The 15,050-nt window shown below is 45.5% G+C and overlaps 1 protein-coding gene across 2 annotated transcripts in view; it reads right to left on the minus strand.

The window, feature by feature from the left end:
• The window catches only part of ZNF622 (zinc finger protein 622), a 28,953-nt gene extending 28,233 nt beyond the window's left edge, over positions 1-720 (minus strand). For both annotated transcript variants that reach the window (XM_019521382.1, XM_019521375.1), the window contains exon 1: positions 529-720. The gene's annotated coding sequence lies outside the window, so the exon portion shown is untranslated. The remainder of the gene's footprint in view (positions 1-528) is intronic.
• Positions 721-15,050: the final 14,330 nt, after the last annotated feature.

Consider the following 15,050-nt stretch of genomic DNA (forward strand, 5'->3'; position numbering starts at 1 on the left):
ACAGGACAGAGGAAGGCCACTGCGTGATCACAAATAAAGGCAACAGCCTGCAGTGTTGGGAGCGCCCAGCCTGTGGCGCGACAGAGGCCCTACAGCAGGCTTGTCCAACATGCGGCCTTTCAAGCTGTTTTCTGAGGCCCGAGGTGCTGCGACGGGAAACAAAAGTAAACACTGTACTTTCAGGGGGCAGGGAGGGGGGTGACGTGATACCTCTTACTGTGAGGTCTTTGAATATGGCTTGCCGGCCTGCTGGGTGATGAAAAGTTCATGATCCGGCCCCACATTCAAAAAGATTGCACACCCCTGCCCTAGAGAGCCTGCTCTAAGAGCCGGGGCAGATCCACCCCGCGCTGTGATGAAATCTGCTCCCAAACAGAGAACAATGGCTGACACAAGACCCAAGAGGAGGCTGGGTACCAGAACTAACTTCCCTGCAGAGCCCTGCAGCCATAACCGAGGCTGGGTACGAAACCCAGCAGAAGGCACAGCTGCCGAGGGGGAACAAGGAAATCAGCGCCGCAATCGCACTTGGCTTCTCTGCCTAGCATCCAAGCGAGCCCAGGGCTGCGCGTAGGCGGCGGCCCCTCCGTGAGGAGCGAGCCGGCTCGCCCAGCGCCAGCGCGGCTGGAACGCTCGGGCCGGAAACGTCCCAAGCAGCCGCAAGCTCACCAGCCCCGCCCGCGCCCGCACGGCCTCCAGCAGCCGCGTCCCGGCCCCACAACTCACCCCGCGAGCAGCAGCCGCAAACCCCAGCGACCCCGCGGAGGCCACGCTGCCTCCCTCCCTTCCGGGGCAGGAGCACGGGGGACAGCAGTGGTGGAGGCGGCCGCCCTCTGCCGGCTTGGAGGTCTCCTCCTAGGCTGTCAGTCACAACGCAACGATCGCGCCTGCGAGGCTCACCGGGGTGTTGGCAGCTCTGGCCCTGGCAGCGCGGAGGGTCGCGCGGGGGCTCATTGACCCTGCCCGGAAAGCAACAAAAGGTCTTGCCTGTGCACTCGAGGCGACTGTGCCGCACGTGTACCTTTCCCGGCTCCCTGGGGAAGCTAGGAGCCAGTGAGGGACATCACAGGGATGAGGCTGGGCAGGGTTTTGGGGTTCTGAAGTGTATGCACTGAATTTTCCTTAGGAGCAGGGGCAATCCCTCTACTGGTACCAGGCACCTTCATCCCCTAAAACTGTGCCCAGACCCTTGTATATACCAGTAAAAACAAACAGCCTAATTAACCAAAGCAGTTCTGCCAGCACAACACTAGGGTGTCCATGGTTTCCTGTTCCGTGTGTCCAACTGAGAAGACCTTGTGCTTGCGGAAATGAAATCGGATCAGTATTAAGAGAGCTACTTACAGAGAGACAGCCATGGCAGCCATCCTCATTTGTGCATCTCTTTCCAAGAGATGGAGAGAGATGCATAATCCAGGCCCATCATTCTGTCTTTTCATGATGGCAAGGATGGTTCTTGTGCAGCATTTGCTGAATGGTTTTCTGGTGCAAAGTATCTATACAAGGCAGTCTCCTTTAATTCAGTATCTTTACTACCAAATATGATAAATCCAAGAAATAAACATAAAAAAATGAAAAAGCAAGTGAAAGAGAGAGATAAAAATATAATAACTAGAGAAATATGTGAATGTTCATTTCTTTTCTTTTTTACCTGACAGGAAAATGGATTAACTATTTCTAATAGAATGCAGTATTTCTATAGATTTCTAATGGAGTTCTGACAAAGTCAGTGCAAGTATGCCTAAAATTAGACTGTCCAGCTTGGTCGGGATTAAAGAATGCATATTTTGCAGCCTCCTCAGCCTGCCTGCTTATTTCAAGTATGTAAACTGGGAGAATATTAAAATGCACAAGAATCATCTTTAAATAACATTGATTGTTTTGGTGTGTTGAGATATTTCAAGATCTGGAGGAAGGTTTGGGATAGACTGTGACAGCTGAAAACTGTCTGTGTGATAAAGGTGTTTGCTGAGCACTCTGTGAGGATTAGACCAGGTGTTTTTGTTGTTTCTTTAGATATTGTAAGCTGTATGTTGCCGCTAAGAGCCTAATTAAAGTAAAAGATTAGTGAGGCCTTGTATGTAGTGAGGCCTAGTAAACTTAGCAAGGCCTTGTAGAAGTAGTAGTAGGCCTTGTAGCATAGTCAAAATTAACCTTATCAGAAGAATGCAAAGGCTTGTACTGCTATTGGTCAGTCCTAAGGAAAGTTTGTAGTGGGAGAATATGAATGGCTGCAAGTTATCAGCATAGCTCAGAAGTTATAAATTGGCTAGCACATCTGGAAATCATTAGAAGGAAGATGCAGCGGTGTGAGAGAAGCTACTGATTTAAAATTAGCTGCTGACCTGAATTCAGTGGACCAGTGGATCTTGAGAAGCATGAGGACTGAATACCAGGGTCCTTCCTGGTACCCCTCGGACAGTGCTGATCAGGAACGCCTAACTTTGCTGAGCTTTGTAGAAGAGGAACTTGTACATCAGACATCAGAGGGGGACTGCCGATAAGTTGCCAACGCGAATTGTTATTGTCTGTCATTGTTGTCTTATTATACTACGTGTAGTTGTGTGTGTTTATTAAGTCAATAAACCTTTCTCACTTTTTTACCCCGACCACTCTCTCAATCCCGAACCCTCTGCTGGCGGCTGGGACACAGACGTTTAGAAACAAAACATGCTTACACAGTGGCTTTTCCATAAATTATATTTATGCATGAAAAATGGAGAATTGTACATACTGGCAGGCACTTTGGCAGCTGCTATTTCAGTGCGTGACAGCCTATAGAATAAAGGTGCCTCTTTTTAGGGAATGGTTGCACAAGCAATGTGAGTATGAGCAGTAAAAAAAATGTTCCTGGTGTCTAATTTTTCACAAATGTCTAAGTGATTTCAGGAATTAGGTTCCATATTTAGAAATAACTCATCTATTTGTGGGAACATGTTCATGTACAGATTTAATAACCTTAAAATATTACTGTCCATTTGAAGTTATTCACTCTGTAACAGGGTGGCCTCCTCATTAGGTCTTCACCAGCTGCCCTGCTCATGGGCTAACCACCCACTTCACTCCCCTTGATGGAAAAATATGAGAGTTGTTACTAAGGCAGGAAGCTACCCATTACTCACCCTGCTGACAAGGGCCTTAATACCCGCTTCAACCTCCCCTCCACGGGTCCCATGCCTCGCAGATGTTACTCTGTGTGTGTCTCCTCACAGCAAGCAAAGTTCTAGTTTTCCAGGCAGTTGGTCTCTGTGCTATTTTAGTCTACAGCAAAGTGTGTTGTACAGTCCAACACTGGATCCCTTCCTGCCTCTTTTGCTTGGTCTTTTGTCTGTTCTGATTACCAACAAGAAAGATGAGGTTGATGTCATATACTTGGATTTCAAAAAAGTCTTTGACTTGGGCTCCCACAATGTGTTCATGGTCAAATTAGGGAACCGCAGAACTCGATAAATTTCACAGATGACACCAAATTATGGGGGACTGTGGTCAGGCTGAAGAATAGGCGGGAGATACAGGCTGACCTGGACAGGCTTGCAAGTTGGGTGGATCAAAACCTGATGATGTTCAACACTGAAAAATGTAAGGTGCTCCACCTGAGGAGAAACAACCCGCATCATGCTTACAGGCTCGGCAGCACTACGCTTACTAGCACTACAACTGAAAGAGACCTCAGGGTCTTGATAGACCAGGGGTCAGCAACCCCCGACATGTGTGCCGAGCATGGCACATGATGCCATTTTGCTTGGCACACCACTACCAGCTTGGATTCTAGGCAGCTGCTGCCAGCCATGAAGCCCAGGCAGGCAGCTGCAAGCCCTGCTGCAAGCGGACCGGGCTCCAGCTCTGGCCCAGCCCCCCCCGACCAGAAAGAGGTTAGCGCTGCCCCTTGCCGGGAACACCACACCTTTTGCAGGCTTAGCTGTGTGGGGTGGGTGGGAGGTTGGGCTGATGTGCAGGCTCCGGGCCAGGGCCTTAGGCAGCTGTGCTGCTGCCTGGGGCCTGGCTCCCCAGGGAAGCACAGGGGCTCTGGCAGGACCAGGGCACTGTTGGGTTGGACTTTGTCCAGCGGCCCAGGAGCATGGCTCCATGCACCTGCACATATGGTTCTGTGTTTTTCTGCCTCTGTCTGGTTCTGGATGTGTGTGTGCATGTGTCTGTTCTGGGTGTGTTCTGGTTCTTTTGTGTTTGTGCATGTGGTTCTCTGTGTGCATGTGTGTGTGTCTGCTTCTCTCTCTCTCACTGCAACATGTTCAATAAAAAAGGAATACACAACAACATAGGCCACATTTATGATTATTAAATATACTAATATGCAGTATGTCCTGACATGTACCCCTCCCCCATTTTGTTTTTCTGGCATGCCGGCACTCCCACACCTTCCAAGTTAGACATTGTGGTGGGGGTTTGGCACTCTAGCCAAAAAATTTTGCCTACCCCTGTAATAGACCATAGAATGAACTTGAGCCATCAATGTAATGCTGTAGGCAGCAAAGCAAACACAACAGTAGCATGCATCTACTGATGCATCTCAGACAAGACTAAGGATGTCTTCTTTCTGCTTTACTTGGCCTTGGTGAGGCCACAGCTGGAGTACTGCATCCAGTTCTGGGTACCATCCTTCAGGAAGGATGTAGAGAGACTTGAGAGGGTCCAAAGGAGGGCTATGCATATAGTTAGAGGCATGGAGAGCACAGCATATGATGAGAGGTTGAGAGACATGGATTTGTTCAGCTTGGAAAAGAGAAGATTCAGATGGGACTTGGTAGCAACCTATAAGTATATAAGGGGCATATATCAGGGACTGAGGGAACATCTGTTCGCCAGGGCTCCCCAGGGGAAGACTAGGACTAACGGTCATAAATTGCTAGAAGACAGCTTTAGATTAGACGTAAGGAAAACTCAACTCAAGTATTCAGGGTGTGGAATAGACTCCCCCCCAACAGTGGTGCAATCACCTATTCTGGATATTTTCAAAAAATGTCTGGACGCTCACCTAGTTGGGGTCATCTGACTCCAGCAGTCTTTCCTGGCCAAGTGCAGGGGGGCTGGACCTGACTATCTCAAGAGGTCCCTTCCAGCCCCTAACATCTATGAATCTATTAAACATAACTTTCCTATTACTTTGTGAGCACACAGGGGATACACCTGGCCAGCATTCCGTCTAAGCTGTGTGGTGTGCACAGCTGCATGGCATGAGAGCACCTCTGCCAGACTCCTCCCTGGGGTGTGGGCCCCGATCTGCCTGGGATCACAGGAAGCTGCTCCTCCTTCAGTTTTGTGCTTCCCCATTATAGGCAATGGGCGAAACATCAAAACAGCATCAAAACAGCAAAACTGTTTTGACGAAACAAAACTAAATGCAAAACAAAACACTGTTCTGTCAAAACAGAAGTTGAAGCAAAACAGTGCTATTCAGCAGTAGCAGCTTCATGATGCTTTCTAAAGGCCTATGACTGAATTGCACATTCACTGTGTGAACAGAGGTAAATAGGTGGAATAGTTCTATTTTGCACAACACTGACAAGTAGCAACTTGTGTCTATGAACCTATCCCTTTTCTGTTTTAGGGCTCTGCTGGCAAATACCATGGCCTACTTGCTTTGTATCAGTGTCACTCCTAGGCCTCCTGGGGCCTATAGTTTCTCTGAATGTTTGGAGTATATCATAGATTATACCTTATTTGTGATGGTCTTCATTAAATGTCAGGGTTTCTGACCATTCCCTGGGGGCACTATTGTCTATTAACTGTCTGAAGGGCTCATAGCGGGCTCAGAAATTTGAAAGATAGTTGGCCTTCCCTATGTATCAGTAAACCCCTTCACATCATCTAGTATGGGTATTTCTTTCAATGGCACTCAGTTCCACAGGGTCCTTCCACACTCCCTCAGAAATCACCAGATGTTTGATGTGGAGGCCCTCTGTTTTCAGCTTCAATTTGGCTGCAATCACCCCAGGATTCCACTCCCAGACTCTACACTTGATCCTATGGCCTCGAATTTCCTTTATCCTGACATGCATGCACCTGTCCTACATTAATATCACGAGTCCCAAGAGCTCTTCTACTGATAGTTCATTTATGGGACTATACAGGCAGTCCTTGGACTTACGACACAATTGGTTCCTGAAAACGGCGTCTTAAGTCGAAATGTTGTAACTCAGAACTGGTTTTCCCATAGGAAACAATATTATAAATAGGGGATTGGTTCCTGAACCAAGGGCCAATATACCCTGTTTTCACCAAAAATAACCCAGAGTTTTGTACTCAGTCAATTATAGATGAGTAATATAGCTACATTAATGTATTTATATTGTAAATAGCAATCATATTGATTTGGAAGGACTTCTTTGAGGTGACTTTGCTAGACTTTTGAAGGGTTCTCGGCTGGAGTCTTCTTAGGAGTCTTGGCTGCAGGTTTTTCTGAAGTCTTGTCTGCTTTCTTAAAGAAAGCGTCCAAGGAAGTTTGGACAGATGTTCTCCAGGGAGATGGGTGACACAAAGACTTGTTCACTGGCATGGCGTAACATCAGATCAAGCGTTGTAAAGTTGAAACTGACATCAGAAAGTTGAAACAGGGTGTCAATTTAGAAATGTTTTAAGTGCGAAACATTGACGCTCAAAACATTGTAAGTCGAGGACTGCCTGTACTGCTCCTAGACAGCTTACCCAGTGCAATATGGCAACCCTCCCCCCATTCCTGGTATCACAAATAGTGATTTTTTTATCCTGAATAGACTCAGTTAATGTGGTAGTTAGTCCTCAGTAGTTAGCTCTCAGTCATTGGTAATGGCTAGAGACTTTCTTTAGTTGCTTTGTTCAGTGGTTTGGAGTATATACACTTACCTGAAGGGTTTTTTCACCATTCTAATATAGCTGATCCACTCCATGCTTGCTTTTTCAGGTATGTTTCTTTCTTGCAGATTTTCCAGTTCTTTTCTTCAGGGGTGCCATTAGGGACTCCATTTCAGTAGCTGTATGGAATGCAGATGGTGGTCTACTAACATCAGCCTGCCCTCTAGATGGTCATGTCCTTAAAATACGACTTCACATTGTTATGTTTTCCTAGCTCATTTGGGCACATAAAATGGGTCTGCAACCTACATTCCTTGCATAGTTGCCCTCAGAGTGGGTATTTTTCTTCCTGATTTTTTGTTGCTTTCCAAAACATACATACTGGTCCATTGTATCTGCATTCTCAATCAGTCTCTCTGTTCTACTGCCTGTGTTTCTTTAGGTTGAGTCTATTTACTTGTTCTACAGTAATAGCTGCTTTTAGCTGTTCTTGCTATTTGGGGGCATTTCCCTAGGATTAAATGTTTTCCTCAACTCTGCCCCTCATAACCTGGAATCACATTTCCCATAAATGAATACATCTCTTATGTCTACATATATACAATTTGTATATATTATAGGGTTAAGAACTGAAATATGGATTTCAGAGTTCTCAGCCCTATAATATATCCCCTCTTCTGCAAGCTGTTTTAAGGTATAAAACAGGGGCGGACAAAATCCAGCCCACCAGGCCATTCTATCTAGCCCGCGAGGCCCCTAAAAAATTTAGAAAATGAATATTTATCTGCTCCTGGCCACCTGTCAAAGATGACAGGAACCAGGGGCAGTAGGGCTCGGGGAGCCAGCAGCAGTATGCAGCAGCCCAGCCATTTCCCTACCTTCCTGCCCCTGTACAGCTCCAGCACCACGTGGCTCCTGGCTGTATTGTGCACAGTGTGTATGTGTGCGTAGGGAGGGACTTCGCACGTGTGTGTATGTTTGTAGGGTGAGTCCCACCCACACCCCCCTCACACTTCTATACATGCAGACCCACACCTCCTCACACACTTCAGCCACCCTGCCACCCACACAGAGTCCCCCCAGAAACCCCATACCCATCTATGCCCCAAATATCCACACACATACCCACATGCTCCCTCACTCCACCAACCCCCACCACACACACCCACAATATACAAGAGTAAGGCTTCATTTTAAGCTATTATATATCATCACCTGTATGTACGCTGCACAAACACATGTAAATCAGGACAAAAATATATATTTTTAATCAAATTAATGAACGTTGTAGATATTTAATTTTTAGAATATAATTTGGTATTTTTCTGGTTCTGAGGGCAAACCACCTTGCTGAAAGGAGTATTTCTGGGGGCAAGGTGAGGGCCTTCTGGTGGCAAAGGTTAGGGGGTAGGACTTCCACTCACAAGATGGAGACTAAGGGGTAGGGCACCCATCAAGGGGTGGGGCTACCCATGTGGCCCTCGACAGCTTGCTAAAACTCAGTAAGCTGCCCTGCACCTGACATAATTGCCTAGTATAAAAAGTTTCTCTTTTACAGCCTTGGACTATTTCAGGTTACAATACTCAACTGGTAATCCTGTTCCAGGGTTTTGGCTGTTATTCGTGGCAACAAATCTCACTCATTTTTGTGTCTCCCCCTTTATGATAGTTCAAGGAATTTTACACTTGTTTTATCCTCTCTAGCCTACCTGGTTGTAGGCCTCACTGGAGCATTGATCTATCTATCTATATATATTAGTTCACGCAAAGGCTTTGCTAACATTTTAGCCAGAGGAGACCTAACCAGCAAATGTGAGTAATGTATACAGCAGGCAACTGTTGATCCTATTGGATCATGATGTATGTATGAAAGGCCACCCAGACCTTCAACATCTATACCTAGGAGGACCACAGAAGAGTAGAGACTGCTCAGACCTTGCATCCTCCCTTTTTAGACCACTGAGACAGAATCCAAAGGCCAGACTGAATCCAGATGTTTGATGCCTCAATGGCTATAGTTATGGGCACCTCCAGAAATTGAACCCATGTTTCCCACATGGTACACATGGACTTTACCACTGAACCACAACAACAGGTGGCTGATGTCTGAACCCCTCAACAAGCAAAACATGGCATGTGGGCCAGATGTGCATTCCCACTGTGGGATGGGAGAAGGAAATGGCAAAGCTGTGGGATAATTCAGGATGATAAGGCTGGAATGGGAATACCCAGGTCAGAATGTGAAACAAGTCCCTGGTTCAGGGCAGTTTGAGACATTTAAGATGCAGATGGAATGCAATATGTAATTTGTTTTTGATCGCTGTATAAAAGCAGAATTGGAAAGTAGGGAAACTTCTGTAGCATCCTGGTGGAGCCTACATGGTTTTGTCTTGACTCCTGGTCTGATGTACTTATTAGGCCAAATCATGTTAGGGCTGTGCTTACAGACAGTAAACCTGGCAGTATTTTTGCCACTGAACCCAACCTGTGATTGTTCTTTAAGACAAAATTGGTGTTGGAATCTCCTGGCTGCAACTTGCCGACACCGCAGTTCTTAACACCTGACAAGGAGAACAGCAACAGACAACACTGATAACACTGGTCATCTCTGCATACAGACTTAGTTCCTGGTTTTGCTCCTTCCATACTTACCAGGTGCTTTTTTTCCCCTTTAGATATACAAACATTCCCAATGGCTTGTTTTAAAAGCTGTCATTTGCCTGTTAATCACACACACACTTCCTTGCTGTAGGTCTTGCTCAAGTGCCACAATGCTTCACATATGGTGTGTTGATTAAGAATAGAAGACTTGATGCTTGAAAAATGTAGTCATATTCTTCTTAGTCATATCTTCTGTCCTTCTGTAATAGCACTAACAAACATTTCCTTTTCCTTTGGAAGAGGCAGTGATGAGAAAATCTACAGCTTAGCTCATTAGCAGAAGATATCAATGGGCCTAGTCTGGTGCCCTTTTGATGGAGTCCCTGACCATTAACTTTTTAATTACAACTTTCTCTTGTATCTAGGATAAATGATATAACACGAGCATGAGCAATACCATAGAATCAAATAAAAAACCCATTCATATGCCAAGATCATACTAGTTTCAGATCTTTTTCAGGCGTCTTAAAGAACCAAAAAAACTCATGAAAATATTTTCTAGAAAACAGGGTTAAATAATTCTTTATGAGGAAAAATGTCTAGAAAGAAAATATAGAGCTGTTAAAGAGAGAACTGGTCCAAAAATGGACACATTTTTTTGGGGGGGGGAAAAAAAGTTGTAAAAAGTCTTTGTTTTTGATAGTTGTTGTACCAGCTTTAGTTAAATAGTCCTATATCAACATACTTTTTCAAGAATAGTGTTACAAAGCATGCAAATAATAAATTGATGGATCAACTATGGAAGGTGAATACATGGGAGTTATGGCAAATAGTGCATGCTCCTTTAGAGTGATATGAAGTAATGTAAATAGTGGTGACTCAAGAGAGCTTGCATATAACAGTTAAAACACATGGCCCAGTCAAAGGTCAGCTAAAAGGATATCAGGCAGCAGAAGAGATTAAAAATATAGCTGAGAATAATGCAGAGCTAAGAGATGATGGCTTAAGGACATCCTAAGAAAGAAAAAAATATTATGTAAATAAAATAGCCACCATTTAATTTCTCTCAATTTTTTTCCTATTGAGCGATTTTTTCCTTATTGGATGGCATTTCTTGTATCAAGGAAAGTTACCCTAAGCTTCACAGGAAACAAAATCCCTGAGAAGGGGTGTCTATGTTATAGCAAACATACTGAATATAGGCATTAGTCTAAATTGAAATGGCCAGGGGGGAGGGGGAAGATCTACTTCAGAAGGAAGTAAGAACTATTGTGAATCTACTCTGCTCTGCAGTGAATTGAGTTAATAATGATCTTAAATAGATACATTAGATGCTTCCAGACTGGATGACCCGTTATGCTTATATTTGATTGTCTCTAAAAAACACCTAATTGCAAAAGGGTGCGTTTAAAAAGGAACAGCCAGACCTATTGAGAGATCCCAGCTGCAAGGCTAATGAGGGGATGTCCCACTGGGATCTTAAAACCCAGGGATGTATGTAGAAGGAGAGGCAAGCTGTGGGCTGGACTGCTTCCTATATGGAGGGCTAGGCTGCTGTGCTCCTCCATCCCCCCAGTATCTAGGACAGGACAGTAAGATTTTGGTTTTGTCTGTTCTAAAAAACATGTTTTATTTGGGAGGACTAGTTGAGGAGCTCTGCAGGGGGTAAAGCCTGCCTGCAGAAGCCAGTTTTTTTTACAGTAACTCTAAAGGGGTGACTCTCACCCAGGATGCTGCAAGATCCTTTTAAGGGTGTAACAGGGTGATGCTCAATATTAGCATTGTTAGATGTGCAAACACCTATACATGATTCACAAGATAAACTCAGAGATTTCAACTAGGACTCCATAGTGTCGAAACTATTCTGACTGGTGGTGGTCTTTCTGAGATCTCTACAAGAGAAAAATTGATCTATTATTTTTCCATGGTCATAAAACAAGTGCAAGCCAAGATCTGCCTTGAGTCTGTTCCAAAGGTTATCATCACATTGCATGCATCTCAAGTTCTGAGAAAGAAGCATGTAGTTTGCAAATAACAAGTTTCTTTTAGACTTCCAATCTTAATTCAGCTGTGGTTCCCTTGGGCTCTTCTTTTACACTATCACCAGTTTTGCAGGCCAAACTCACCCCTTAACACTACAGTATTGTTAACCTCAAACAATCTGTAAATCACAGGTCAGCTCTTACAAAGTTATAAGGACAACTTTTAAACCAAAATATTTTAAAAAAGGAGATCATTTAACCTTCTAAATTCAAGGTTTTGGGGTTGGTGTCAATAAACTGATGATATGGACAAACATACACTTGCACTTTAAAAGGGGAGGAGGATCTTCTGCTTGGGAGTGTGACACAGATGTTAAGATCTTATGTTTGTCTGAGCCTGTAGCAATACAAGTGAGCTAAATGGCCCGAAGCTGGCATGAAATGAAGCGTGGTTGAAGTTCTGGCAGTTTTTGCTATGTTAGTGTTGCTAAAGAATCATGCAGAGGTAACATACTCCTCTGCCAGGTGTATTGGGTCTCAAGGCACAGTGGGTACTGACAACATGGGAGGGGAGGAACCCCCCAAAAACCAGCATTTTAGTGGAAGAAGAATTGTGCCAATTTGACCCAGCTCCTCAGGGTCTGTATAGCTCACACGTTTCAGGAGGGCTTTTAGACACTTTTATCTAATAGCTGACTCAATCAAAAATTACTGCTGAAGCATGCGAGTTATATAGATGCTGTGCAAGCAGGTCAAACTGGTGCAATTAGTCTCCTGGGCATCTGCAGCACTTGGTACAGAGGTGCACCAAGCTGAAAGTAGTTTTTGGGTTTTTTTCCCCATGTCTGTAAGCACCCAGTGTGAATGAAAAGCAGCACAGAACAGTATTTCACCATAATCACCTGCACTGACAATCAGCTGCACTGACTTTAACATAAAGTGGATCTGATAAACAAGAAGAACATTTTTTAACATAGTCACTTTTCAGATGAATAAAGGAATCTGATTCTAAATGGGGTTCCTCTTGTATGGCCAATATTCAGATGCCATTTGGATGTACGATTGGCACAAGATGAGTGGAGGAGACTGCACTACAGTTAACCTGCATGGTTCCAACATAGGCTGTTTTATTTGTGAGAAGAGGAATTAAAAGAGTCTCTGATTATAAAAGGAAAACCTACTGGCTGAAATATTTGACACAGCCACTTGTCAAGATTTTGAAAATGATGTGCTATAACTGGGATTTAGGAGAGGGGAAAATACTGCCTGGAAGTCTAGTGCTAGGTACAGATTTTGCCTTCTGGAGAATTTAAGTTCCATTTTTAAAATGAGCAGATATTGTAAAAGAGCCTAGGAGTCAGGTATCCAGTTGCCATACAGTTGTAACCACAGATGGTTACTGAACTCTCTTAGGCCCCTTTAAAAGAGCACACTGATTGGGTCTCATTATTCATCAGTCAGTGAGTTAATTCTTATTAAATGATGCCTTTAAACTTTAGATTCTTGTTAGAACTTTGTTGGGTAGAGTTCTCAAAGAACCAAACTTGGTTTTCTGTTCAGACAGCTGAACTATCCATCTTCATTAAAACCTATTTTCATCTTTTATTCCTGAGCTATTTATCAAATTAAGTTGTTAGTAGGGATCACTGGAATTCATACTAGAAGTATGTGGCACAGCAGCTGCTTTAATCTTGGAGTTTCTCCCATGCACCCCCACACTGATGCTTGGTGGAGGGGTCCCATGGCTTGCCTGATGTCCAGGAGGCAAACAGCAGCATATTTAAAACCACAGTTTTCATCTCCCAGCCATCAGGTGCAAGTGATGAGCAATGAGGCCCCTCCCTCAGCAGCCAGGGGGGCATGTGTGGGAAACTCCAAGATTAAAGAACCCACTACGCCACACACTTCTGGCCCAAATTCTGGAGATCTGCATTTGTTAGGGGCTAGTTTCTACTAGCTAGGGCTGTCTAACTTGTGGCTTGTTAGCAAAACATTCCTAGCATAGAACAGGCCTAGCTGAACCTTGACCACATGCAAGGTACAGCTGACAAACAAGCCAACTCCACAAACCTACTGTAGAATGAGATGCACAAAATCAAATTTTGTAAAAGTCTGCAATCTTTCAGTGGACAAAGGTCCAGACCAAGTAGAAGTCAAGATCTTTATGACACGGCTACAAAGCTTTTGTCTTAATATTATAACTATCTAGGGAATCAGCTGTGTAATATAAAGCAAGGATGCTGTTAAATTATTTTAATAGTGTTACATTCCACACATTACTAATTACTAGGGCTGTCAATTAATCATGGTTAATGAGCAAGATTAACGCGTTGTTGTTCGCCTTAACACGTTAATCATGCATGTAGTTTTGGAGCCTGCAACTGGGCTCTGCTCCACCGCTGTCACTACTGCCTCTGGGCCGCCCCGTGGGAGAGCAGTGGCAGCACAGAGGACTGCAGGGCAGCCCAGCTGCAGGCTCCAGGTGGCTGCAGTGGGGATGGCGGAGAAAGGGGTGTGCACAGACAGACACACAGCTGCAGCCTGCAGGTGGCCAGGAACGCAGCCTGGCAGCATGTGGAGCAGTGCCCAGCAGACAAATCTGTGAAGAGGAAGGGGTGTGGGGGAGGAAAGTGGCATAGGGGGAGGGGCTGATTGAGGCCCCCACGGTGAGGTAACGAGTAGTGCAAAGGGTAAATGGGGCCCTTGGGCTGGATTGGGTTGTGGGATGGTTCGTCCAGGGGTGCGGGGGGCTCCTGCCACTGCGGGAGGCATAGAGGGCATGTGCCCCCTGGATGTGTGCGCAGGGCGGAGGTGCACTGCTGCTGTGGCTTGGGGCTCTGCAGCCCACTGCTTTTTCCCTAGGAGCTACGTGCCGGCTGCGCCACATCCTTGCCCGCCCAGTGGCGGGAGGAACAGCATGGTGTCATAAGGCTCCCAGGGCAACAGCAGTGGGGTGCAGAGCCCAGTGCGCAGCAGCAGTCCTCTACCCCAAGCACATATCTGGGGTCACTTGCCCCCCATGCCTCCCTGGGGGTGCACACAAAAGGCAAGAGTGGCCCCCTGCCACGCCCCTGGACGGTCTGCCTGCAGCTCCATCCCACAACTTGCCCTGGCCCCAGGACCCCATTCACCCCAGGCCCCCTGCCTCTGCCCCACTCCCTCCCTCACTGTGGGGCCTCAATTTACACCTCCCTGCTCCTTCCTTCCCTCCCTCACACTCCTTCCCCCCCCCAAACACTTAACTGCTGAGTGGTGTCTGTGTGTCCGTGTGTTTGAGCGCATCTGCCCCTCACTCCTAAGCCACAGCCCCCCCAGCCCTGCTGCTACCCCTCAGTCCTGACCCACAGTACCCCACATCCTGCCAGGGTATGGCTGGAACCCCCATTTTCAGGCTCCAAGCTCCACACATGCACCCACAGCCCCCCACACTCCCACAAATTCCCCCCCACCATGCACACACCCCACCCCACCCACCTCAATCATACACAGTACCTGAATAATTTTGCATAACTGAGTTTTTCTGAGCATAATTTTGAGTTTTTAGCTGCAATTAAAATCATGATTAAATTGCGACTGTTTTTTAAGCAGGCAACTAATTGTGATTTTTAAAATCATTTGACAGCCCTAGTAATTACATATATATTCAGACACCAAAATAATGTTATGTAGCAGAAGCCA

This window comes from Gavialis gangeticus, unplaced genomic scaffold (genome assembly GCF_001723915.1).
Source record: "Gavialis gangeticus isolate Ggan-Ray unplaced genomic scaffold, GavGan_comp1, whole genome shotgun sequence".
Classification (NCBI taxonomy): Eukaryota; Metazoa; Chordata; order Crocodylia; family Gavialidae; genus Gavialis; species Gavialis gangeticus.